We start from the raw sequence: 26,368 nt of genomic DNA, 5'->3' as shown, positions 1-26,368 counted from the left end.
ACATTGTAGGGAATTATATCCCCCTAGTTATGACTGACAAGTAGCCCTTTAGCATGGTCCTTGGGTCTGACCAATTCTAATAATGCTTGTGGAATTCTAGGGCTATCTCCTTTTAAAAGCAGTCTAAGCTTTGATGTAAAATAAATATCAAACCTCACATAACTGGCACCTGTGGCTTCTGAGGTCATATCTACACTCCATAGCTATACTGGATTCTTCTCCCCTTCCCTGGTTGTTTCGAACACCATACCTGTGGAGAAAAAAGTAAATCCCTTATACAAGCATACATGCATAAGCAATGAATATCAATAGAATGGTTTATCTACTTTTCTCTTTGCTATCCCAACCAAACCATTGTGAATTTCTCTTGCGAGAAATGTTACAAAATCTAGAATAGAGCTCCTTCCAAATTGAAGAGTTTGTGCCATGATGAGGACAATTGAGCCTGGAATTTTCTCTAACTCATCCATTCCAAAAATCTTACAAAGAGAAACATATAATGCCTTAGCCCTAATGTTAAAATGTCTTTTCAATAGTGGCTCTGGGGTGCTGATAGTAATCACAGACAAATTACCAACCTTGGCAACATGCTCCTATAGTGGCCCTCTTTTCAAGTAGTTTTTTATGCATCATACCTTGCTTGTAGGTTATCCATGTCAATGGTTTCATGCATAGCATGGTTAGGGTTAAGATTGAAAACTTCTCTAATTAGTTCAGGGCAGACCCTAAAGAGGTTTACTCCAGCATGATTCTTTATCCACCCCATAATCGGGTCATACTTCTTGGCCAAAACTATTAATAAATCACTGTCAAAGAAAATTGTAGGGATTGTCAATTTCCCAATATCAAACTCCCAAACATTGCTCAGAGGAGTATCCAGTTTTCACTCTAAAAACCACTTTCTGAATAATTCCAAACCTCCCATAGATACCTGAGCATCTTGTACCCAATTGGCCTTGTCATAGAAACCCTCTACTACGACTACTCTATGGTTTTTAGGAATCAACTCCCTCCCCTTAGTTATCTCATCTACTAACAAAGGAAATTGTTCCAGAAAATCACCATGCATACCCCTTTTTGAATATTCAGTTTGCCCAGAAAAATCCTTTTGTGGAGGCATCTTTAAGAATTCAAAAACTTTTACAACAGGAATTTTTTGATTTCTACTGGTTACCGATCACTTACCCACCAAATTTGCCCTCCTTTCTCTGCAATTTTCTCTACAAATTTTGCTGAAAACCTTGAAGAATTCTGTGCTCTAGCTCTGGAAATCCTTTCGTGGTGAGAAAATATGTAACTATGCTTCAACAATGGAAAATTTACATGCTATATCAAAGTATTTAAGTCGCACGAAGGAAACTTGGTATCATATTAATTCCTGCAACCGTTACTTTCATGCTACATTCTGAATTTTGAATTTTACTTGTCAATTTCCCATGAATCGAACAGCTTTATTTCAAAAGAAAAAAGCCTTTTAAAACTTTGGGATCCTCAAACACATGTCGAAAGCTTGCTTGCCCACATTATTTAAAGACCTCGCATTTTGATAATGCGAGAATGTGGGCACATTCAATTTTACCCTGATCAATGGTGAACCAAGATTTATTTATTTGGCAACCTACTAGATCAAACTGACCAATGAAAACTTACCCCTTTGTCCATGTGCTCTAATAGTAATTAAAGTAATTAAAGTTTTTGTGCCCATGACATCACTGCTTCCAACTTGGCACACCTATCACCTTCCACCCATGAGCATACTTCATTATTTTTAATCTCTTCAAGCGTGGCATGACTTAGCGCACTTCCTAAAGCTTTGTCTAGGTCCCACCATGCCCACTTGCCTACATTATTTAAAAACTAAGCAGGTTGATAATGTGAGAATGCAGAATTTGTTGATCTTTCTTTAATCAATAGTGGTCAAAATCTTGCGATGACTGTGCACTCATTCAATTTGAACGGACCAATGAAATGCTTCCTCTTCGTTCCATGTCATCTGACAACTGCCACAGAGGACACACCATTATTACCTTTCTGCAAAAGGTGGGCCCATGATGTCACCATTGCCATGTGTCATAAGCTCACTTCCTTGCATTATTTAAAGACCTTGTAACTTGATAATGCGAGAATGTGGTAATCGTAGATCTAAACAAGATCGACGGTTGATGAATATTGATCATAAAGTAAATTTTTCATTAGTTTGAACAACCAATGACAGTGCAGAAAAATAAAACATGCACAAGGTACTGACAAATCTACAAAAAGTGTCCTAAACCATTCTGACATACAAGACCTTATGCGGCGCACTGAATCTCAAAATCATCAGGGGCTACATGTCACAAACCCATTTCCCTGCATTATTTAAAACTCTCGCAACTTCATAATGCGAGAATGTGGGAACCCTTGATCTCGAGAAAATCAATGGTGTTGAAAAACATTTCAACTTGGCATCCTTTTTAAAAAAGAATATCACAATTAAAAGCACATGAAAGGTTTATCACAAGGATTAAAAGGTATTATGATGCAAACAAAACATTAGGATAAAATGCCCCGTCAAAATATTTGAAATAATACTTCTTAAAAATTTGAAAACTAGGGCAGCACAAAACAAAGGTATAAGGGTTTTTCACACACTTAGGGCCTTTTTATGGATAGTTTGAGAGCCAAACCCTGAGAATTTAAAAGGAAAATACCTCCCATAAAATAGGGCATAATTAGGATAACCTAACAATTTTAAGGATTTCATAAGATAAAACCCTAATTTGCAAGAATCAAAGATTTAACTGACTTTTTACCCAAATATTAGAAGTTTTTCTATACTATGAAAAATCACACCAACAGGATGCATGTTGCCTTCTACTAGGAAGGCCATGGAAATTTGATAGGCAAGCAATGCATGATGGAACCAAAAATGCACATTCATTCAAGAAAGATGGTGTGACCTTCAAGTTTCAATCCTTAATAGAAGAGGGAGAAGTGAAATCTCCAAGTCCTAATGTATTGATGGTGGATAAGAAGGAGTTCTTAAATACCTTGGAAGATGGAGAAGGCATGGGATTTTCCCTAGTGTTGAAGCCTAAACAAGAAGTTGTTGATAAGGTAGGAAAGAAAAAAAAGCTACCTAAGGAAGTGCAAGAAATTCGTGAAGAATAAAAGGATATTGTTAGTGATGGGAAACCTGCTACCCTACCTCCTAAGAGACCTATTAGCCATCAAGTTGACTTTATCCTTGGAGCCACCCTTCCTAACAAAGCTACCTATAAAATGACCCCTCAATAAAATGAGGAAATTGCCAAGAAAATCCAAGGACTCCTAGACCAATGCCTAATTAGGAAAATTATAATCCCTCATGTTTGACCCACTATTTTAACACCTAAAAAGGGGGGATCTTGGAGACTTTTTACTAATTCAAGAGCCATTAATAGGATTACCATTAGGTATAGGTTCCCAATACCTTGGATTGAAGACCTAATGGACTGTTTAGGGGAAGCAAGGTACTTTACCAAGATAGATTTTAAAAGTGTCTATCACCAAATTAGGATAAGGGAAGGGGACAAATGGAAAACAACTTTCAAGACCATAAAAGGTTTGAATGAAGGTATTGTAATGGTATTTGGGTTATCAAATGATCCATCTACCTTTATGAGGCTTATGAACAAGGTATTGAAGGATTACATTAATAAGTTTTTTGTTGTCTATTTAGATGATATTTTGATTTTTAGTAATACTAAGGAGGAGCATATCAAACATTTAAAAATTGTTTTCAAGAAATTGCATGAGGAAAATGATAAAATTGGAGAAGTGTGATTTCATGAAGTAGGAGCTAGTGTGCCTTGGGTTTGTTTTGTCTCAAGGGAATCTCAAGATGGATCAAAGTAAGGTAGATGCCAATCTAAACTGGCCTACTCCCAAAGTTGCAATAGAGGTGAGAAGATTTCATGTTCTAGCCCAATATTATAGGAAATTTATCAAACATTTTAGTGTTATTTGTGCTCCTATGTTTGACAATATCAAAGATGGAAAGAAGAAAAAGTTTCATTGGACTCCTCATGCAAATGATGGGTTTGAGATACTCAAGAAGTGGATAGCAACTCAACCCATTCTTGTTCTACCTAGTTTTGACAAGCTCTTCATAGTAGAGTATGATGCTAGCAATGTGGCAATTGGGGTAGTGCCAAGCCAAGAAGGGAAGCTAGTGGCTTTTCATAGTGAGAAGCTCAATGATGCAAAGAGGAGGTACTCTTTCTATGACCTAGAGTTGTATGCTCTAGTCCAAGGTTTAAGGAAGTGGAGGTATTACTTGCTTCCAAAGGAGTTTGTAGTGTATTCTAATAATCAAGCCCTTAGTTTCCTCAACTCCTAAGGCAAGCTCAACGACAAGCACATGAAATGGGTGGAATATCTACAATCCTACACCTTTAACATCAAGCACAAGAAAGGGGTGTTGAATAAGGTAGGTGATGCACTAAGAAGGAGACTCCTAACACTACAAAAGGTTCAGCTGCACAGCATTGGTATTGATAGCTTCAAGGAACTAAATGTTGACAATGAAGACTTTGCAAACATTTACAAGGTGTGCAAGGAGTATAAGAACAATTCCATGTTGATTTTTCTAAATGCACTTTGCAAAATAATTTTTTGTTTAATGGTAGTCAACTATGCATTCCTAGGAGATCAATGAGGGAGAATTTGATTCAAGAAAAGCATAATGGGGTAGTTAGTGGTCACTTTGGAGTCAATAAGACAAAATAATTAGTTATTAGGCTCTACTTTTGACCTAAAATGAATAGGGATATCAAACAATATGTGGAGTGTTGTGTGGTATGTCAAAAGGAAAAAGGTACATCTTCCAATGTGGGTCTCTATCAACCCCTACAAATTCCTACCAGGTCATGGGATAAACAAGTTGTTGTTTCATGTGCATGACCATGCCAGGTCAGTTATGTCATCAAGTCAATAAGATTCAACCATCCACCTTCGCCACATGGCCCTATGACCTTTAAGCATTTTCCACCTTGCCCAACTTTCATCTTTATGTTGACCTACTGACTACCATTACTTGCGGCTTTGCAACTAATTTTTCTCTTTAACTGTTTGGCCATACAAAATTACAATTGCTTTATTTTCTATTTGATTATTGCTTCATAGTTCTTTATGTCTTTAACTCACTAACTGTGGCAACCTTGTGATGACCATCAACTGACTACTTTGCACCCTCTCAATTGTCAGGAGTTAACATTTCTTTAACTATGTAATGCTACAAAGCCCTTGTCTTTAATTATGTCCCCTCTTTGCAACCATGAAATTTAACCACAAAATTAGCCCTACAAAGATGCGAACAAAGCATTTTGCAACTTTGTAGCCCCAATCATAGGTTAATTCTAACTTCTTGCAACTATGTGAAACAATGAAATGGATTACTATTTCAATACTCTTTGCATAATCACAACTTAAAATCCTTTCTCATAGTTTGATCGTATGAAGCTGTGAAGACAACCATTAAATGCCAATTGCATTTTTGTGAATGCTTGTTGTTCCCTACCTCTAACTATTGTGAAATGACAAAATTGTTAAACTTGACTGCTATAACACCTTGACAACTTGAATCATTGACTTGGCAATTAACCCTGAGATGGTGCAACAATAAGATTTCACGACTTCCTAATCCAAACCATGGGTTATCCTTAACTCCTTTATGAAACTATGACTACCTTCATCATAGCTTCACAACCTAAATATTTTCTCCTAGCCTGACTGTGAAATGATATGATAACTGACTAAAGCTAACTATTTCCTCTTAATCACATTTTGGAGGCCTAAAATCTTAACCCATCCCTTAATCCTATGAAGCCATAAACAAGCCATTTTTCATCATCACCACCTTAACTCTGGGTTACCCTTAGCCATGCACGATGATGAAAAAACATTGAATTTGACTATAGCTATTTGAATTTACAACTTCACAACTTGAAACATTGAATCTTTTGATGGAATGATATTGATTAAATTTATCTACACTTATTCAATGAACAACTCCTTTGAAATGTATTTTTTTAACTTTCTCTTGACCCTTGCGATGATGCAATGAAGAGAACTCAAATGCACCTTGCCCACCATGACACATGTTGTACGCATCACTTCCTCTCAACCTAAAACTAGAGTTTAGCTTTTAACCCTACAAAAGTGCAAATAGAGAATTTTTCCAATTCATAGCCTTGATCTCAGGTTACATTTAACCATGTGCAAGGATGTGAAAGCCATTAGCTTGACTACATGCAAAGATCACTACACCCTATAACAGTAAGCCTTGACATCACCCATCACTATATCTACTTTATGCCTTCTACGTGCAGTGATAACTTGGATTGCTATAGCCTATAGCAATAGGGCAATCTCTCACTCATTTTGCAAAAATACCTAGTGACCCTAAGCAAGAATGAAATTGTATTGTGTTTTATGCACCCAAAGATGCCCAAAACTAAACAACTAATTTTTGGCCAAAACTATAGAAATTACATCATTTGATGCTAGAAAACCACATAACTTGTCCAATGAGAGATGTGTGTAATTGGTTATATATGATGGGATAAATGGTGACAAAATTGTCAACATTTCTTGGCAACTTAGAGGGGATTCTTTCTTGCTAAGCATGGACCAATGGCCTTAAGCAATCTATTGTGCATGGAGTCACAAAAAAATAGCCCTGTTGTATAAATCAAAATTGGAACAAACTGCTCCCAGAAAGAAACTACAACCTCTGCAACTAGCAAAATTTCAAAACTTGTTATTTCACATAGAGATTGCCTATACTCATTCACTTCTTGAAAATAGAAAACACCTAATGTAATATGTACATGGATCTACAAATAAAATATCAAATAACCCATTGACTAGTTTGTTGAAGTAGATGCCCTTCCTCACTAGTTGATTTCTTCTTTCATGCACATGGGAAGTTGAAAATGGTAGCAATCATAACAAGCATGCTCCTACATGGAATACCTCCTTCTCAATGCTAAAAAAAAATAAAGCTCTCCAACATGAAGACATTTCCAATTTGAGAAAAAAATGCTTTCTCTTCCTTGTGGTCTTCTCCCTCATGCTCTGTAATGAGCATGACCAAGGGAAACTTGCTAATTTTTTGTAGAGCTAGATGCCTAATAGGGCATCCTCTTGATGGTGGAGGGTCAAAGGAATCATCCTTGACCACTTGGTTTTCTCTGCAACCTTTGAATCCTCTTGGCTAGTAAGGGCTAGCTCTGATGGTATGGTTTGGTAATGTGTTCTTCTCTAGCCCATGTGAATCCTTGAAAACAAGGGGTTGCACTTCTTTCACTTGTACATGATCTTGTGATGTGGGAGGAAGGGATGGTTGTGTCTCTTTTTCCTCTAATGTAGCACTCATCATGCTCATCTTCCTCTCTTGCAATTCCTTCTCACATTGTTTCTTTTGTACAGCCAAATCACTTGAAAGAATTGCCTCATGCTCTTTTTTTTGGGCTTCCAACCACTTTGAAAACTCTTCCTCAAACTGCCTTCATTATGCTTCTAGTTGCTACAAAAATATTTCTCCCTTTGGAGTGTGTGATGTTCATGAGCAACAATTGATACCTCAAGTACTTGAGGTAACTTAGGTAATGTTTCTTCTTACATCATATCATAGGAAACCTCCTACTACAAAACATGGTCCAGCTTTTCTTCCTTTTGTAGCAAGCCAAACTTTGTTCCTTAAGAGCAAGAGTAACCTCATTGTTATTTGTATCTTTCTCCTCCACCATTAGTAGCAACTCAATAATAAGTCAAGGAGTTCCATGCTCTTGATCATTATAGAAAGGAATAGGAATCTAGGGAGGCTCACTCCTTCTGAAGCTAGCAAAATTTTTTTTGGGTGGCTCTTCTTTAGATGGATTTGGCAATGTTGCTTGTGAGTGATCCTTTGGCTCTTGTGTATTATTCTACAAAATGGTAGAGCCACTCTACAAAAAGTGAACAAATTTTATTCTTGGAGGCCCTTGCATCATTGCAACTCTTTTCATTTGGACAAGCCTAAGTCTTGCCTCCTCATAATTCTTCTTTCGTCTTAATTCTTCCTCCTACTCTTGCTCCAAATGAAGGATAGTCCTTTGAGCCTTGTTCAAAATATCAAATTCCTCAAATACCATGGTGCAAACACTAAGATCATTCTCCCACATCTTCATGTCATCATTCAACTACTTAAGCCAAGAATTCATAAGGAGCTTAATATAGGAAAAGTTCCCACAATCTGTATTTGGGTATGGATTTTCAACATGCTTGAAAAACTTGGGAAATTTAGCAAACTCAGATCCCAAACTATTTGAATAGTCTTGAAGATCAAAATGATTTGAGTTGAGGTTTGAGTAATTAGGCTAGTCATAAGTAGGTTATGACTAATATAAGGGATGGTAGGGCTGAGGAATAACATCATCATGATATGGGGAAAAGTGTGAGGTATCTCCATGAAAAGGATCCATGATAAAGCATTTATGAAAAAGAACTTCATAGAAATACTGAGGAAACATAAAAACTAAAAATCATACTAGCACTTGGTCTGTTGAAACCATAAATGCATAGAGTCACCATGGTCTTAAAATAATGTCTCCAAAGGCTAATGGAACTAAGAATAACACCCAATTTCCTAGTGAATGGATCTTCAAACTAGCTAACCAGGGGACTTATGAATCTAAATTTGTCACATCAGGCATGCCAAAAATTGTTGAGACAAAATTTTACACCCTTTCTTGAGGTATGACCCTCAAGTGACCTTGTGTAACATGAAAATAATCTCCAAGATGTGGGTCTTAAACTATGAGATTGAATCTCTGGACAAGGTTGACTTCCTTACAATCAAGATGCACCTACTTTCTACTTGAGAGGAAAAGGGAGAAGGAGATGTAGGAATGTAAATTGTTGAAAGGGAAAGAGGAGTGATGCACCTGATTGAAATGGTTACAACTCTTCTTAGGGATGCACAACACATTAGTGGAAAGCCTAAATACACAAATCTTGACTCTATTCTACTCCCAAAGAATCACATGTAGGTTTGGAACTGATCAGATGCTAAAAGGATAGACATCTTCTCAATACAGAAATCATCAACAGTTTGAACACAAAATACAACCTTTAGAAGCTAGGAAAGAAACATTCAAAATAAGGCAGGATACATGCACAAATAATGAATGTCAAGAAGAGGTAAATAAGAGAGTTATTTCATTAATGGAAGGAAAGGTATATGGTTGTAGAGAACAAGGCTACTACAAGTAGACATGATAGAACATGGAAGAACCCCTAAAACATATTTACAACTACATTTTATAGAGTTTGGGCATAACTTTAATGTTACAGTGAGTTCAAAATCCAACCAGGTGGAGTTGAGATTACAAAGAAGAGCAATAACTAAGAATCAAAAGGGAAATCTAAAGAGATGCATATCTCCATGCAAAAAATCTGATCTTGCATGCAAATCAAGCTTTGAAGAGACATAAACAATGGCCATAACTACTCCTACTAGTAGATGAATGAACAAGGTGGACAAAGGATTAAAAATGCATTTACAAGGCATGGAGGACACCAAAAAGTGGTTGTAGATGATCAAAAGGATCTGAACACCATCAATGAGCTATCAGTTTCATGTGTTCAACCATGATAGGTCAATTATGTCATCAAGTCAATTGGATTCAACCATCCACCTTTGCCACTTGGCCCTATTACCTTTAAGCATTTTCCCCCTTGCTCATCTTTCATCTTTATGTTGACTTGCTGACTACCATCAATGCAACTTTGCAACTGATTTTCCTTTTTAACTATTTGGCCATGTGAAACTATGACTCCTTTATTTTATGTTTGATCATTGCTTCACAATTCTTTATCACTCTAACTCACTAACTATGGAAACCTTGTGATGACCATTAGCTGACTACTTCACACCCTTGCAATTGTCAGGACTTAACATTTCTTTAACCATATAATGTTGCAAAGCCCTTGTCTTTAACTATGTCACCTCTTTGCAACCATGAAATTTAACCATAACATTAACCATATGAAGACATGAACAAAGAATTTCATGAATTTGTAGCCCCAATCATAGGTTGATCTTAACTTCTTGTGACTATGTGAAACATTGAAATGGATTACTATTTTAATTACCTTCACATTATTGCAACTTGAAATTAGTTTGATCATGTCAAGCTACAAAGACAACCCTTAATTACCAATTAAATTGTCACAACCATTTACTATTCCCTACCTCTAACTTCCTTGAAACAATGATACCTACTAAACTTGATAGTTATTGCACTTTTACAACTTGAATCATTAACTTGGCAATTAACCTTGCGATGGTGTGACAATAAGCTTTCACTGCTTTGCAGCCCAAACCATGGGTTAGCCTTAACTACTTGCAGCACTATGACTGCCTTCATCACAAATTTGCAACCTAAATATTTTCTTCTATCCCAATAGTGTGATGTCATGATAACTAATTGAAGGTAACTATCTCCTCTTAATCACAACCTTGCAACTTGAAATGTTAACCCATCCCTTAACCCTATAAAGCTGCAAACAAGACATTTTGCATCATCGCCACCTTAACTTTGGGTTACCCTTAATGATACATGATGATGTGAAATCATTGAATTAATTGCATTTGTTTGACTTCACAACTTGAAACACTAAAGCTTTCAATGAAATGATATCAATTGAACTTATCTACTTTTATTCGATGAACAACTCCTTGAAAATGGATTGTGTTACCTATCTCCTGACCCTTGCGATGATGCAATGAAGAGAACTCAAATGTGCCTAGCCCACCATGACATGTGTTGCTTCCTCACAACCTAAAACTGGAGTTTATTATTTAACCCTGTAAAAGTGAAAACAAAGAGCTTTTCCAATTTGTAGCCTTGATCTTAGGTTACATTTAACCATGTGTGAGGATGTGAAAGCCATTAGCTTTATTGCATGTGAAGATTGCTATACCCTATAGCAATAAGCCTTGACATTTCCCATTACTATAGCTACTTTATGCCTTCTACATGTAGCGATAACCAAGATTGCTATAGCATATAGCGATAGGGAAATATCTTGCTCATTCTACAAAACTACCTGGCGAGCATGAGCATGAATGAAACTACATTGTGTTTTTGTGCACCCAAAGATGCCCAAAACTATACAACTAATTTTCAGCCAAAATTGTAGAAATTGCATTATTGGGTGCTAAAAAACAACATAGTTTATCCCATGGGAGATGTCTCTAATTGGTTATTTGTGATGGGCTAAATGGTGAAAAAAGTGTCAACAATATCTTACTAAGGAATATGGACAAGTTTGGGATCAACTCATTGGGTAGGCCGAATATGATTATAATGATATAGTCAACAAATCAACTGGTAGGAACCCTTTTGAAATTATTTATGGTTTGTATCCTAGAGGGGTGTTTGAATTGAGAGAGTTGAAGGATGGTGCCAAAGGAAGTAGATATGCTAAGGACTTTTCCCACTCCAAGAGGGAAGTCCATGAATCAATAAGGAAAACATTAACTAACAATGCTGAGAAACTCAAGCAAAATGTGGATGACAGTAAAAGGGATGTGCAATTGCAAGTTAGGGATCTTGTCATGGTCCATCTAAACAACACAAGGTTGTAGAAGGAAGTTCCTCATAATATTTAGATGAGAAGGCAAGGACCTTTCCAAATATTGGCAAAGTATGGTAATAATGCCTACAAGGTGGAACAACCTAAAGACAATGGGCTTTCACCAGTTTTCAATGTTTCTAATCTGGTTAGGTACAAATTATACACTAGAAATGTGCACCACTCTAAACCCTTCTATCCAAGTGATCCCATGAGTTGGAATTCTTGAATGGTGGCCTAGAGCTCCCTATCCATGGAGTGCAAAGAGATGTTTCGAGCAATATGAATAGCTCTCAGTTGAGCCTTTGAGACATAAACCTTTCTAGTAAACCATGCAATGGGAGGTTCCTTAGACGAGAACAAGAATGTAAGTGTCCAGAAGGAGTTCCTCAAATATGCAATGCAAGTATGATCTATACTAAAATAAGATGCACAATGCAAATAGATTACGCAAATAAGAATATTACAAAAGCCATCTTAGTTAAACTATGTGATCTAAGCTAAAGCAAAAGGAAAAGCTAAACTATATGAATTTAAGCTAATATGCAGTGATGAGAGAATTAGACAAGGAAAAATAAGTTCTCCACAAAGCTCAAAGAATTCAACCAAGAAACCTGCAACACAAAAATACTCAAGAAGATGAATTATTTTAGAAGGAGAGAGCTCTCTCTTTTAAAGGTAGATGGATAGTTGAGATTAAGACAAGGATATGGACAATCAAGGGTGGGGGTTGACTTTTGGCATGATCCATGTGTAAGAGTAAGTCAACCAATGAAAAGGAGTTGACTTTTCATGTGACACAAAAGCCTTCTCTTTTAATTTGTAAATAGAAAAAGGACTTTATGTGTGCACATTGAGTGGGTTAAAAGAATGGGGTCTTTTATTTAATTAAAAGAGTACATGTTCTTTTAATAAAATATGGACTTAGGATAATATAGGAAAACTATAGGTTAAGATCAAATTAATTGATTTTTAGAAATTTGGTCTAGATAAGTGATTAATTAATTTAGCCAAGATGCTAAGAAGGGAACTAATAGTCTAGATGACCATTTTTAGGTGATTAAATTTTCCCCTATTTGACTAATATGTGATTGATCTGGGAACACATGGCCTCAAAGAATATAGAAGCCAAGTAGGTAGTAACAGATAGAAACTTGATTCTAAAGAATGAAATACAAAAAGAGATAGCAAGTCCTAAATGTACAACTTGATAGTGATAGTACTGAACATTAGGAAATAGATGATATCAAAGTTCAAGAAGAGTACTAACACCTAGAAAAGTAGATGGATCAAGAGAAAATGAAAATATCAAATAGATGCTCCTAAGAAATAGATAGTTGTAGCAAGTGATGATAGAGTATTTCTACCCCCTTGAGATCAAAATCAAAATGAGGTAAAGGGAATATAGAAATGAGCTAGATATGATAAAATCAATATATATATGTATATATAAGTTTGTGATGACATATATGCAACTAGAACCAAAGAGAGACCATGAGGAAGTGATAGAATGCCCTAGTTTGACCATAGTTGACCAAGAAAAGATATAGTATGAAAATTAGGTCAAATCAAATAGAAAGATTCAAAGATTAGACCTCAAAAGGTCAGTTAATTACATAAAAGAAGGTAGAATTTAAAATGTGATTTTGACCATCAAGATGAACTTAGATTTTAGTTTTGATCCCAAAAAAGAATCTACTATGTCAAAATTAAGTCAAAATAAGATCAAAATTTTATATAGATGTGATGATGGGATAACAAAGAGATGAGAAAAAGTCAAGAGAAGATGACAAGGTATGATCAAGAAGAAGCAAGAGAAGATGAACTCAGTTAATTGACATGTTTGTGAAAGTTTAAGAGAGAGCTCTCTTTATATGCAAAATGAAAGACTAATCTCGAATGAACCTATAATACAAACTTATACAAAATGGTTTACTTGCAAGGGACACAAAACATTAAGAGTCTAATTTCTTCATCAAGCATAATCAGGGACATTGAAAAATCATACAATCATCACTAGTATAACTATGAAGATATGAATATAATCTATGTCAGTTAGAAATGTGTGAATCCAACCTAAGCATCAAATACTTCTAAGTCAAGATGACTATGTAGTTAGATTCCCCAAGTTTAGTATAGCAATATTACACCTATACCAATGCATAAGTGTCAGGATAACCCCTGAGTGTAGTCTTGCAAAAAAAAATAAGGATGATACATTGTAGGCCCAAAGTGTCAAGTAGGACAAGCACAAAGGCTCTCAACACCTTAGACTAATAGAGTATACCCACAAGTAGAAAGTAGGAAAACATGCCCCATGCCCCCAGTCTTCTAGTCCAGGACATCCGAGGAAAAATATTAGGGAGGGCACACTTAACAAAAAGAAATCATCATAGACAACACACAAAGAAGATAATGTTCATCATAGCTCAAAGAGTTGAATGTTTAAGTATGTTTGTAAGTCAGTTGGCCATTTCTTTAGGACTTGTATTTGATAGTGTGAAATATCATAGCATCCTAGACTGTAGGTAAAGTATCTGAGAAGTGTTGAGAAACACTCCATGTCAAGGAGGGAAGTGTTGAGAAAGATTTTTTGTGAGGTGCCAAATAAACTCTAATGCACAAGGAGACCCTCATAATCTAAGCAGTCATGCCCCCGAGATGAGGACAAGAGACAATACCAACCTAGTTAATATATTGTGGACTAAATGATTGAGACTAATAGACATAGGTTGGAGGGTCTCAAGTAGCACCTATTTCCAAGACTTTTTCAAATTTTTTGTATTTTTTTTTTTGGTGATACATCAAAGTGCCTATTGCTAGGTTTTCACTAAGATGATCATTTTTTAGGACATTTTCTATTTTTTTAGGATTTTTTCAAGAATAATAGATATATACAAATAGCTGAGCTATGAACCTTTAAGAAATGAACTTTTCTAGATGTAGCACATTGATAGGCTCAATAAGTTCTTCCCCTTTAGGAGTAGAAAGCTAATATGCACTAGATCCAACTATTGATGTGATAATATAAGGACCAAACCAGTTAGGCTCAAATTTCCCTTTCTATTCTTTATTTTTCTAATTTTTGGGATTTTCTCAAAGCACAAGCTCACCCACTTGGAACTCACGAAGATGAAATTTTTTGTTGTAGGTAATATACATTTGTTTTTTTATATTCCCTCATGTGATCAAAAGCAACCTTGTGGTGCTCATCAAGGGTTTCTAGCACTTGTATCCTCATAGCCCTATGGTCTTCATCAATTATCAACCCATGCAAGGAGACTTGTAGTGAGGGAATCTCAACTTCTAAGGGTAAGACCACCTCAAAACCATAGACTAGAGAAAAAGGTGTAGCCCCTATAGGAGTATGGATGGTAGTCTCGTTGGCCCATAGTGTCAAATTGATCTGTAGATGCCAATCTTTTCCTAATTTTTGAACCATTTTATGTAGGATTTTGAGAAATGTCTTATTAGAGGCCTCAACTTGATCATTCCCTTGGGGATAGTAGTTTGAGGATCAGTTTTGTTTGGTCTTGAATTTCTTACGTAGTTGTTTAAGGTCTTTGTTTGTGAATTTTCCTCCATTATCAATAACAATAGACGATGGGATGCCATAGTGACAAATAATGTGGTTGAGAATAAATAAGGCAACATGTGTGAGTTTAGTAGCAGATAAAGCTACAACTTTAACCCATTTTTAAAAGTATTTAGTTATTGTAATAATAAACTTGTGACTACTGGATAAACGTGGATGAATCTTTCCTACAAAGTCAAAGGCTTGTTGCTGAAATGGCCAATATGTAACAAAAGGTATAAGGTTATGTCCAGGAGCATGAATCAAGTTACCATGAGACTAAAATTTCTTACAAGATTTAGCATATTGAACAATGTCATCCTACATGGTTGGCCAATAGTAACCCACCCTAAGTAGCTTTTGAGAAAGTGCAAGGCCATTGGAGTGTGCCCTAAAAATATTGTCATGGACTTTGGATAATGCCTTTCTAAACTCTTCCATTTCTAGACACATAAGAAGTATTTCATCTAGATCCTTCCTATACAAGTCACTAGAGACCAAGGTGTAGTGTGAGGCATTGTGAAGGAGTTAGCAGTTTTTATTTCACGTGAGATTTTTAGAAATGACCTGATCACATAGGAAGGAGGAAATGGTGGAGTAATGTAAGGAATCATGGCTGAAAATAGTGTAGATCACATGATTGTTGAAGGATTCATATGCGGGTGATGTAATTCTTCCACCAAGAACTCAAATGCAATTTATGTTCTTGTAATAGAAAAATAGATGCTAGGGTGGCCATATCATCTATAGCCTTGTTTTCTGCTCTAGGAATTTTTTGAAAGGTCACAAATGTAAAATAGTTCTGTAGAACATCAATCAATTTCTTATAAGGTACCAACTTGTCATCTTTTTCTTGATAATCATTATTAACTTGGTTAATAAAAGGCTAGGAATCTCCATATATATGTAGCTCTATGATCCTCCATTCTAAAGCCATTTTGATCCCATTTGTTAAGGCCTCATACTCTGCTATATTATTAGTGCAAGGAAATAGAAGTTTGTAGGACTTAGGGATTTTGTAACCATGAGGTGTGATAAATAGAATGCCTACACCAGCCCCATTTTGGCTTTGAGAAAAATCAAAGAGCATCTTCCAGGTTCTTTTAGTGAGATACATGATGGAAGCATCTAGAAATTCAATCTACATAGGAATTGTGTCTTCTAATGGAAAATCAGCCAATTGATCAGCTATGGCTTTACCCTTGATAGTTTTTTTTCGATGTACTAGATGTCAAATTCAGAGAAAAACATCATCCATTTAGCCAAATGGCTGGTAAGCACAAATGTACTCAATAGATATTTGAAGGGATCTATCTTTTCAATGAGATGCATTGTGTGAGCCAACATGTAGTGTCTAAACTTTTGTGAGGAAAATACCACTACAAGGAAAGCCTTTTCAATGTTTTTTTAGTTCATCTTATAGGACACTGAAGTGTGACTAATGTAGTAAATAACATATTCTTTTCTAGGTTCATGATTTTGTGCTAAGAGTGCTCCTAGGGAAGAATCTGTAGTAGAGATGTCTAGAATCAAAGGTTATCTAGGGATTGGTGGCATTAATACTAGAGGTTTATCAAATACCCTTTGATTTGATCTAAGCTTTGTTGACACTCTTCATTCTATACAGATGTGGAGCCTTTATGCAAGTTCTTATTGAAAGATTGAGCTTTATTAGCTAGCTGAGAAATGAACCTCTTAATGGATTGTAAACATCCCTAAAGAATTCTTAATTGATCAATATTTCTAGGAGGAGACATTTCCATGATGGCTTGCACTTTTTTGGGATCAAATTTAATGCCTTTTGCTTATATGATGTAGCCTATAAATTTACCTAACATGACACCAAAGGCACACTTTTTGGGATTTAGCCTAAGTTGAAATTGTTCCATACAGTCCAATATCAAACTAAGGTCATCAATATGTGTATTTCTTTATTTAGATTTTGCCAATGTGTCATCAATATAGTCTTCCATATTTTTCTATATCATGTTGTGGAAGATGGTGGTCATGGATTGTTGATAGGTAGTTTCTACATTCTTTAGCCCAAAGGGGATGACATTCCAACAAAAGGTACCCCATGCAAATGTAAATTTTTTTTTTTCCTGATCTCCTTTGCCTAGCATTAAGATTTGGCTGAGTAAAAATATACTACAAGCTTTGATGATCTAAATGAAGTTCAAATTGTCACCCTAGAAGGAAATGGTGCCATCGTGCTAAAGCATGGACCACTACTGCAAGCTTGAGATCATAAGTATGGTAATTAAGCTCATGCCCCTTGAGTTTCCTCGACTCATAAGCTATGGCTCAACCCTCTTGCATAAGGACTGCTCCAATTCCATCCAAGGAAGCATCTATGCATACAACAAAATCCTTTGAGGGTTCAGGTACTACTAAAATGGGTGCACTAGTGAGTGATCTCTTGAGCTTTTGAAAGGCTTCTTCACACCTTTCTGTCCACTCAAACTTTTTCCCTTTTCTCTGAAGAGAGGTAATAGGGTGAGCTACCTTAGAGAAACCTACCACAAACTGCCTATAATATCCTGTTAATCCCATGAAAATTCTAACTTCTATGACATTAGTAGGTGCTAGCCAATCCATGATGGCTCTGATCTTGGATGGGTCCACTGAGATCCAATCCCCTGATATTATGTGACCCAAATAATGCACTTCCCATTTGAAAAAGGCACACTTTGACAAGCTACCATAGAGCTGATTCTCCCTCAACTACTGCAATACCTGCCATAGGTGTTCTTCGTGTTTCTTCTCATCACGAGAATAGACCAATATATCATCAAGGAAAACTACTACAAACTTGTCTAGGAAGGTGTGAAATACACCATTCATGAGACTCATAAATACAGTAGCGGCATTCATGAGACCAAAAGGAACTACTATGAACTCATAGTGACCATATCTTGTGCAAAATGTAGTCTTGTGGATATCACTTTCCACAATGCACAACTGATGGTACCCTAACTTCAAGTCTATTTTGGAGAATACTTGGGCACCCTGTAACTGATCAAATAAATCATCAATCCTGGGTAATGGGTATCGATTCTTGATAGTCACCTTATTCAGCTACCAGTAATCTATGCACAACCTAAGTGACCCATCCTTTTTCTTTACAAAAATTATTCGTGCTCCCCAAGGTGATACACTAGGTCGAATATGAACCTTCTCCAAAAGTTCCTCTAGCTAAATCTTAAGCTCATTGAGTTCATGGGTGGTCATCCTGTAGGGTGCTCAAGATACAGGTTCAGCTCTTGGTATGAGATCAATATGGAAATCAGCTGCCCTAGGTGGTGGCATACCAGGAAGCTCTGATGGAAACACATCTGCATACTCTTGTAATATTGGATAGTCATCGAGTGAAGGTTCCTCCCATACATCTTCCTCTCTATCACTAATGGTGATGGCAAACAATTGACATCCCCTTCGCATGCACCACTTAAGCTACATGGCAGAAATCATACGAAGGAATACTGGTCTTTGGACTCCTAAAATCACCCTAGGTGTACCATGATCATCTACATACTCAATCATTTTTCATCTACAATCCACCTTCATGCTTTGGGCGCTAAGCCAATCCATACCAAGGACTACATCATAGGATCCCAATGTGGTAATACGCAAATTTGAAGTGATGATCACATCTCCAATCTAAATTGGGTACTTATGGATCAAAGAATCAACTGACACCCTAGCCCCTGAAGCTAATTCAACCTCCCAGTTAACAACTTGTCTAGCTACCACTAGCCTACAGTGCTACACCACAAGTGGGAAAATAAAAGAGTCTATAGCTTCGAAGTCAAATAGTATAGTAACCTCAAATCCTCTAATCATACCTATGGCCTCAATCACTATATCTTGATGGTCAGCTTGGCAATCATCAACTACTACAAAGACCCTATGGGACCTTCCAATGTCACGTATATAGGCTCTGAAGTAGCTCCTCATTGACTGCCTATTGTGGGACCCTGTGGACACTCTCTCACAATATGACCCATACCTCCACAAGCATAACATGGTACATGAATCTGAATCTGTACTCCCTATGGTCTAAACTACTGCTAACCCCCAATTCTACTAGATCCACTAAAAACTCCCCTAGAGGACTGTTGAGTCCTATCTAGTTGTGTATACTAGCTCTGTGGCCTCTAATCCCATCTAGGGCCCTATGATTACCAATGTTTGGGCTTCGAGCCCTGGTAACCCTATGATGGTCTCTGCCTAGTGTCTTTTTTCCCCCTCTACTATGTTTGTGGCCCCTTTGATGGCCCCATGGTATGACTCTGATTACCCTTCCAAGAGGGTTTCTGTTGAGCTGGCTGCTAAGAGGGATTCTAGTTATGAGATCTGTCCCAAGATTCTTGTCTAGAATGGATCTCTTTAGCAACCAATGCCATCTCAACTACCTCTCTAAAAGTAGTAGGGAAAGCCAACCACACTGGTCCCTGGAGTGATAAGTTAAGGCCCTTAATGAACTGATGGATGTGAAGCTTCTCGTCTCTCATGTACTCCACATAAGGGAGTAACTCTAAGAACCTGCTCTCATACTGGGCCACTGTGAGACATCTCTACTGAAGATCATGGAACTCTTCAACCTGCCTCTTTCTAAAGTGTTTTGACAAATATCTACCCCTAAAATGGTCCACAAAAGACTCCCAGGTGAGTGTCTCTATGTTGACTCTCCTTATAGTCTCCTCCTGCTACCACCACATGGAGGCATCATCTCGTAGAAGGTGTATGGAAAATCATTCTTTTAGATTTCTCCCATGCGTACATAATCCAAAGCACCTCTGTAAGCTCTATAGCCATGCCTCAACTTGTGCACCATCTATGGTACCAGTGAATAGGGGTGGCTTGAGTCATAGAAGATCACTAATCTCATCCCCAATATCATGAGGTTCTTTCGCTGGTGCTCGCTCTAATATAGGGGGTGGCTCAACCTAATGTAGTGATGCTTCCCCATGACCCTCTACAAGTCTAGGTGGGGGACTCCTACTCCTTTCCTTGATATTGGCCCATGGCCCCCTACATCCTACTATCCTGGTGGTGGTAATCTCTGTTGTACTACCCTAATCAAATTATTGATAGCATTCAAAACTTGATCAAGATTTGGAGGTTGCCCCGATGGGGGCCCTCCTACATCCTATCCTACCCCCTCTTGGCCTATAGGGTTTACTCTAGGACCCCTAGCCCTTTGATGACCATTTCAGTTGACTAAAGGCATCCTACACAAGTTGCAATTCATAAGTTGGACATAATGGGTTAGGTTCCTAGTGTTGAAACCAAAAGCTCTGATACCAGAATGTCATGCCAACATTTTACATGGGAAAACACAACACATTTTTTTTTGAAGATAATGAAGGTAAGGTCTCAAATCAATGTTGAACTAGGAAGGCTTTTAGTGGTATAGAGTTGTGCACTAGACTTAGATTTTATTGGATTTATTTTTTTTTAACTATAACTTGACATGCCTTAAATGCCCTAGTCGCCCATAAGAAAAGAAGTTCTTAATTAATGTATTTATATTTCTTTCTTGTCACTACTTAGTGTGACTAATGTTTATAAATTATATTTGGTGACATATTGATATCTAGTACTGATTTTATTTATTTATTATTTTAATGTCTGTAATTTGGAAAATTTTGTTTGTTTGTTGTTCATACATTTTCTAGAGAGTTTTATGCTCCTCCGGGTCTTCTTTAAGCTTAACCAATTGCACTAGTTCTTTCCATACAATTTCTATGATCATTTAAAATGCATTAGAGATGTCCTACTATAACATTATGAGTTAAAATTTCATTTTCTAATAAGCAACTATAACATTTAACAACTATCAATTCTCTATCCAATTCTAATTGCAAGAAAACACTAATATGAAACTCTATGGAATCCTTCCAACTAAAATTTCATAACTTCACTATCCAATAAATTCCAGTGACATCCAATTTCATATTTTAAGCTATCTTCCAAATCCATTCTTATCAATTGCATATCTTACAACAATTTTAAATTCAATACTGATCATCAAACAACTGAATAATTTCCCTAGAATTTGAGAAAATAGAGGTGTCAAATGTTTATGTTCGGTCCTTTCTTTCAAGGCATAAAAAGATAGAGAAACTTACAACAAGAGATCACATAATCACACTTTTTGGCAATTACATGGAACCAATAGCAACACACTACATTATGATGAATTCTCATAATAAGGTGGAGTTCATTTCTCCATTTCAACACAAACAATAAAGGTCTTCTTCTATACAAAGAATGAATTTCATGAACATCAAGCTTCCAAACTCTTCAAGTGAATACCTGCCAAAAAAGAAGAGAGACAAAATGGAACCATGGAGGCTTACCTCCCAACCTAGGCCTTAAGGAGACCACCCACCGAGCTTGGGGAAACAAGGCATAAATGGTTGCATTCTACACATTCACATGTCATACATAGTCACAAAAAAATGACAAGATTTAACACCATGCAAATACAACACATCCCTTTTCAAGGCTTTGGACAAAGATTCAACAAATGAATCAAGAATAGGGTGAAGGTGGGCTCTCACCATGAGGAGGATTTATATAGCTTTCATTCCCAATATACAAATCTTCTCAATATCAAAATTCCCTTTTGGGGCAACCAATATCCTCCCTTCTACATACCTCCTTATACCTCCAAAGATGCAAGTGAGCAACATAATTCACATCCCATTGAACATATACAACCATCTCCACACAAGGGATTATTCCTCAACTACATGTGTGAGCCCAACTAACCCCTTCACCCAAGCATCTCTTCCCTCCCAAGGGTGAGTGATGCTTCACACCCATTTCACAAAGCACATAACATGAAACAAAGCAAGATCAAAGAAATACTCACACAACAAAGATCTTTTACTCACAAACACACCACAATACCCCAAAATCTCATCATGAAATGAAGAACACCATTTACAATCTACATGCAAAATGAAGAAACTTCATGGATCATGGTACCAACCTTCCTCCAAGCAAGGAAATGAATAATTTTAGTAGAGCTCCCTCCTCTTTCTTCAAACCCTAATAGTCTCTAAAGGTAAAGAGTGGCCAAAAAATAAATGAGATTCAACTTTAACCATGCCTCTATTTATCCTTTTTCATTTTCGGATTCAATAAAGAATGCAATTTTTATGAGATTCCCTAGGCCCACTAGGCACCCTAAAAGTCATTATTAGACCCCTAACCTATAGTACTAACTTGGGTAGGGTTAATTTAGTCACAAACTTACCTTAAAGTTACTTTATGACCCTCCCAAAGCTAGGTAATTCAAATTTCAAAATTTCCCCCAAGGTGATAATCTTGTCCTTTTTCTAACTAAGGCAATAATCAATTTTCTCAATTGAGGCATTTAACACTGAATAAGGTGGCCACATGATCCATCGATGAATAACATGTCATTTCACATAACAAGCATAAGTGTCAAGTGACACACACAAAATGCACTAAAATGTCACACATGACACGTTCAAAATCTATACATGAAACACATACATCTCACATTTATGAAATGAGCACATCACAATGAGGTTTGCAAATCTTACAAAGATTCACCTTGGCAGAGCCATTTAACATGTGTCTATACCTTGTTTCCCCATTAAATTCCATGGTTCCTCTTCCTACACATCAAACTCAAGCATCAGTAGTCCAAGGAGTCAATAAACATATACAACATGAGTGCACATAATAATAATATCTATATTAACATAATTCAAATTAAATATCCTTTCCTAATCCTTCAATTATTACACTTGAAATGTTAAGATATCAAAATTTTCATGTCATAAGCATCATAATAAAAAATAATATTCATTCATACAATGAAACTCTTTAGAAAAAAATTGACATTTTGCATTACATCAAAATCTAATAATATCATGTCATAAAACTGCACCCAAATATGTTTGAACATTTCCTATACAATAACTGTAATCACCTAAAAATGGTCATCTAGACTATTAGCCCCCTTTTCAACATTTTGGCTAAATTAATTTAATCACTTACCTAAGCCAAATTGCTAATAATCAATTTACTTGATTATAACCTATAGTTTGACTATGCTATCCTAAGTTCATTATTTGATTAAAAGAACATGTCCCCTTTTAATTAAATAAAAGACCCCATTCTTATAACCCACTTAAAGTGCACACATAAAGTCCTTTTTCTATTTTGCAATTAAAAGAAAAGGCTTTGTGACTTTTGTCTTATATGACAAGTCAACTTATATTCTATTGGTTGATTTGTGTGTGCACATGGATCACTCCTCTTTTCAAATTCCACTGTTGATCATCCACCATCTTCATCTTGATCTCTACCGTTCATACATCTTTAAAAGGGAGAGAGCTTTCCCCCTCAATCCTCATTTTGAACATTGTTATGCTGCAGGTTTTCTAATAGGTTTCTTTGGAGCTTTGTGGAGAACTTCTATTTCTTATCTACATTCTCTCATACCATAGCATCTTAGCTTAGATTTCATTTTTACATGTAGCTTAATCTCACATAGCTTAATATTTGGATTGTAACACTCTCATCCATGCTTAGAATAGCTGCATTTTTCATATTCATTCTAGCTTAATCTTCATTTGCACTGCATTTTTGAGGAACTCCTTGAGACATTTGCATTCTTGCATCTTGTCTTTGGAACCTCCCATTGCATGGTTTACTAGCAAGAAGAGTATCTCTAAGGCTCATCTGAGAGCCTTCTTATTCTTGAAATATACTCTCTTGCACTCCGTGGATAGGGAGCTCTAAGCCGACATCCAAGCATTCCAAACTCATGGAATCGTTTGGATAGAAGGGTTTAGAGTGGGACACTTTCGAGTGTACATTTTTGGCGCCCACCGTGGGGCTTGAATCAAATTTTCAGCTCCATTTGCTTTCATTTCTTATCTCTGGTTTTTTACAGCAGCATATTGGGTCTAATCAAATGCTTTTGTAGAATTATCACTTTGGTTTTAAGGCCAACCCATAAGTAGATTGGTTTGAAGGCCAAAAATCTAGTTGGTTTAAAGATTTGATCATATCTTTTAAACCGCTTAGAGTTTGGTTCTGAAATTTTTTTTTCAAGTTGGGTATATGCTCAAAATGTCTTAGTCAAATTTTCAGAGCATTTTGACGTGATTTTCGGAAGTTATATTTTTTCTTTATTTTTCATAAAAATCCATTTTTTATCGCAAATCAGCGCATTTTTTAGAAAAACTTACATTTTCATAAATTTTTTTGAATTCTAATGGGGGTTCTTTCTTTTTGTTTTGAATTTTGAGATCTTATTAAGGATAAAAAATTCAATTTGATAAATTTGGCCTGTTTTGACAAAATCAATCTCTAGGGAGAAAATGAAGAGATTTTTTAAAATTTCTTGCATTTTTGGAAAGCTCTCTGATTTTTAACAGGGGTCTCTTTTTTTCATTTTCATTTTTGGATACGAAATCATAGCAAAAAAGTCCAATCTTGTTGACTAGGTCAAAACCAAAGAGTAAAAATGAAAGCATTTGTGATTAACTTGCACTTTCTTTGCATGTACTTGGTTGGAGGATAAATTAGATTTTTGAAGCAACTCACCACTTTTTATTGCAGATTTTTATATTATTTCACACTAACTTTTGTTGCTAACAAGTTGTGATTTCAGGTTGCCATCCTTGTGAAAAAAATTGAAACATTGCATAAAAAGAACGCATGTCAAAGCTTCAAATGCACAAGGGCTACTAACGATTGTTTGCAGGGCTGCCCAAAGCATAAAAACTCAAATTTCTTGCTTTTTTGTTTTCATGTGTGGCATTGAATAATTGTTCATTTTTCATAGGCACATAAAACTTGTGATTGGAGTCTTTTGGTAATAGGAGAGTATGCTCTTCACCCTTGTGGTGAATCAGAAATCTTGACTTGCCATTTGGTTTCAAAAGCAAGGGGTAACTGAATCTTCTTGGCGTGTTTGGGAGAAAATGATTGGAATAGGAGAGTATGCTCTTCACCCTTGTGGTGAACCAGAAATCTTGACTTCCAAAATTTGATCCACTTTGTGTAGTTAGAATCCTTTAGAGGGCCTGCTCTCGGACAACCTGAGAGGAACGACCCAAGTGGGAACAAGCCGATTACCTGGCTCTTCCAACCCACTATAAACTCAAGGCTATCAAGGACACAAAACCTTGGTAGACGTAGTGTTTATCTTTGTCTAGTGTGATCGCTTATGGGATTTCGACCATAGGGAGATCACTAGGCAAGAATGCTTAAGGTACTCTTGTGATCGCGAGATCGGTTACTCATCGCAAGGTGAGGTGTCCCGTAATTGGGAGCAAGAGGAACACTATGAACGGAAGCCCTATCTAAACACTCTAAGTTAGTAACTACCCTTTTTTAGCCGCTCAACTTCTTGGTGCAAGGATCGATCCTAGTGGACTACCCGGATCACCCCAAGATTTACACTCACCATATGTGTTCCCTTGGTTATGCTTATGGCATTTCCATGACAAAGCCAATATCTCTTGTGGGCAACCACTTGGTGTGAGGCGAAGGAGCATCAAGAGTGGGCTAAGTTGTTGAGTAATGAACCATGACTCTAAGGTAGATTGCTTGGCTATTGTTTTCGATTTTTTGACCAGTGTTAACGTTCTTGCAACATAAACATTCCGATAAAGATTTGTTAGGAAGGCTGTTCTGATATCCCAAGTGCGTATTGACAAGGTTGTTTTTACCCTTGATCAATTGTTTTGAAGACATGTTACAACACTTACTATTTGCAAACCTTGCTGTTTACTGATACAAGTTGAGACGAAATGCTGTCTGATTGAAACAACTATCTGATTGACAAATTGAAACGAACTCCAAGCCAAAAAATTGATTTGTTTGGTCTAAGGAGCGTCATGCTAGTCACCCTTGATCCTGGCCACATATCAGTGTGTGAAGAATTCATCCTAAGTTGAAAAGATGGGTTTAGTCTGTCGAATGTAAGTCTTGAAACGTCTTGATAAATCACTTGTCAAAATTCAGCTATTATTTTTCTAGCTATCCACTATTGAGCTTCTCGCTCGTCCGCTCGGCTCGAGTCACCCGTGCTGTAAGATCTTGAGCACTGTTTGACAAGCCATCTAATCACATTTTGACAAGTGACTAGTC

This window comes from Cupressus sempervirens, chromosome 5 (assembly GCF_028749045.1).
Source record: "Cupressus sempervirens isolate cs-2001-9-10 chromosome 5, ASM2874904v1, whole genome shotgun sequence".
Lineage (NCBI taxonomy): Eukaryota > Viridiplantae > Streptophyta > Pinopsida > Cupressales > Cupressaceae > Cupressus > Cupressus sempervirens.
The sequence above is the reverse complement of the archived record's forward strand: the minus strand, read 5'-3'. Positions refer to the sequence as shown.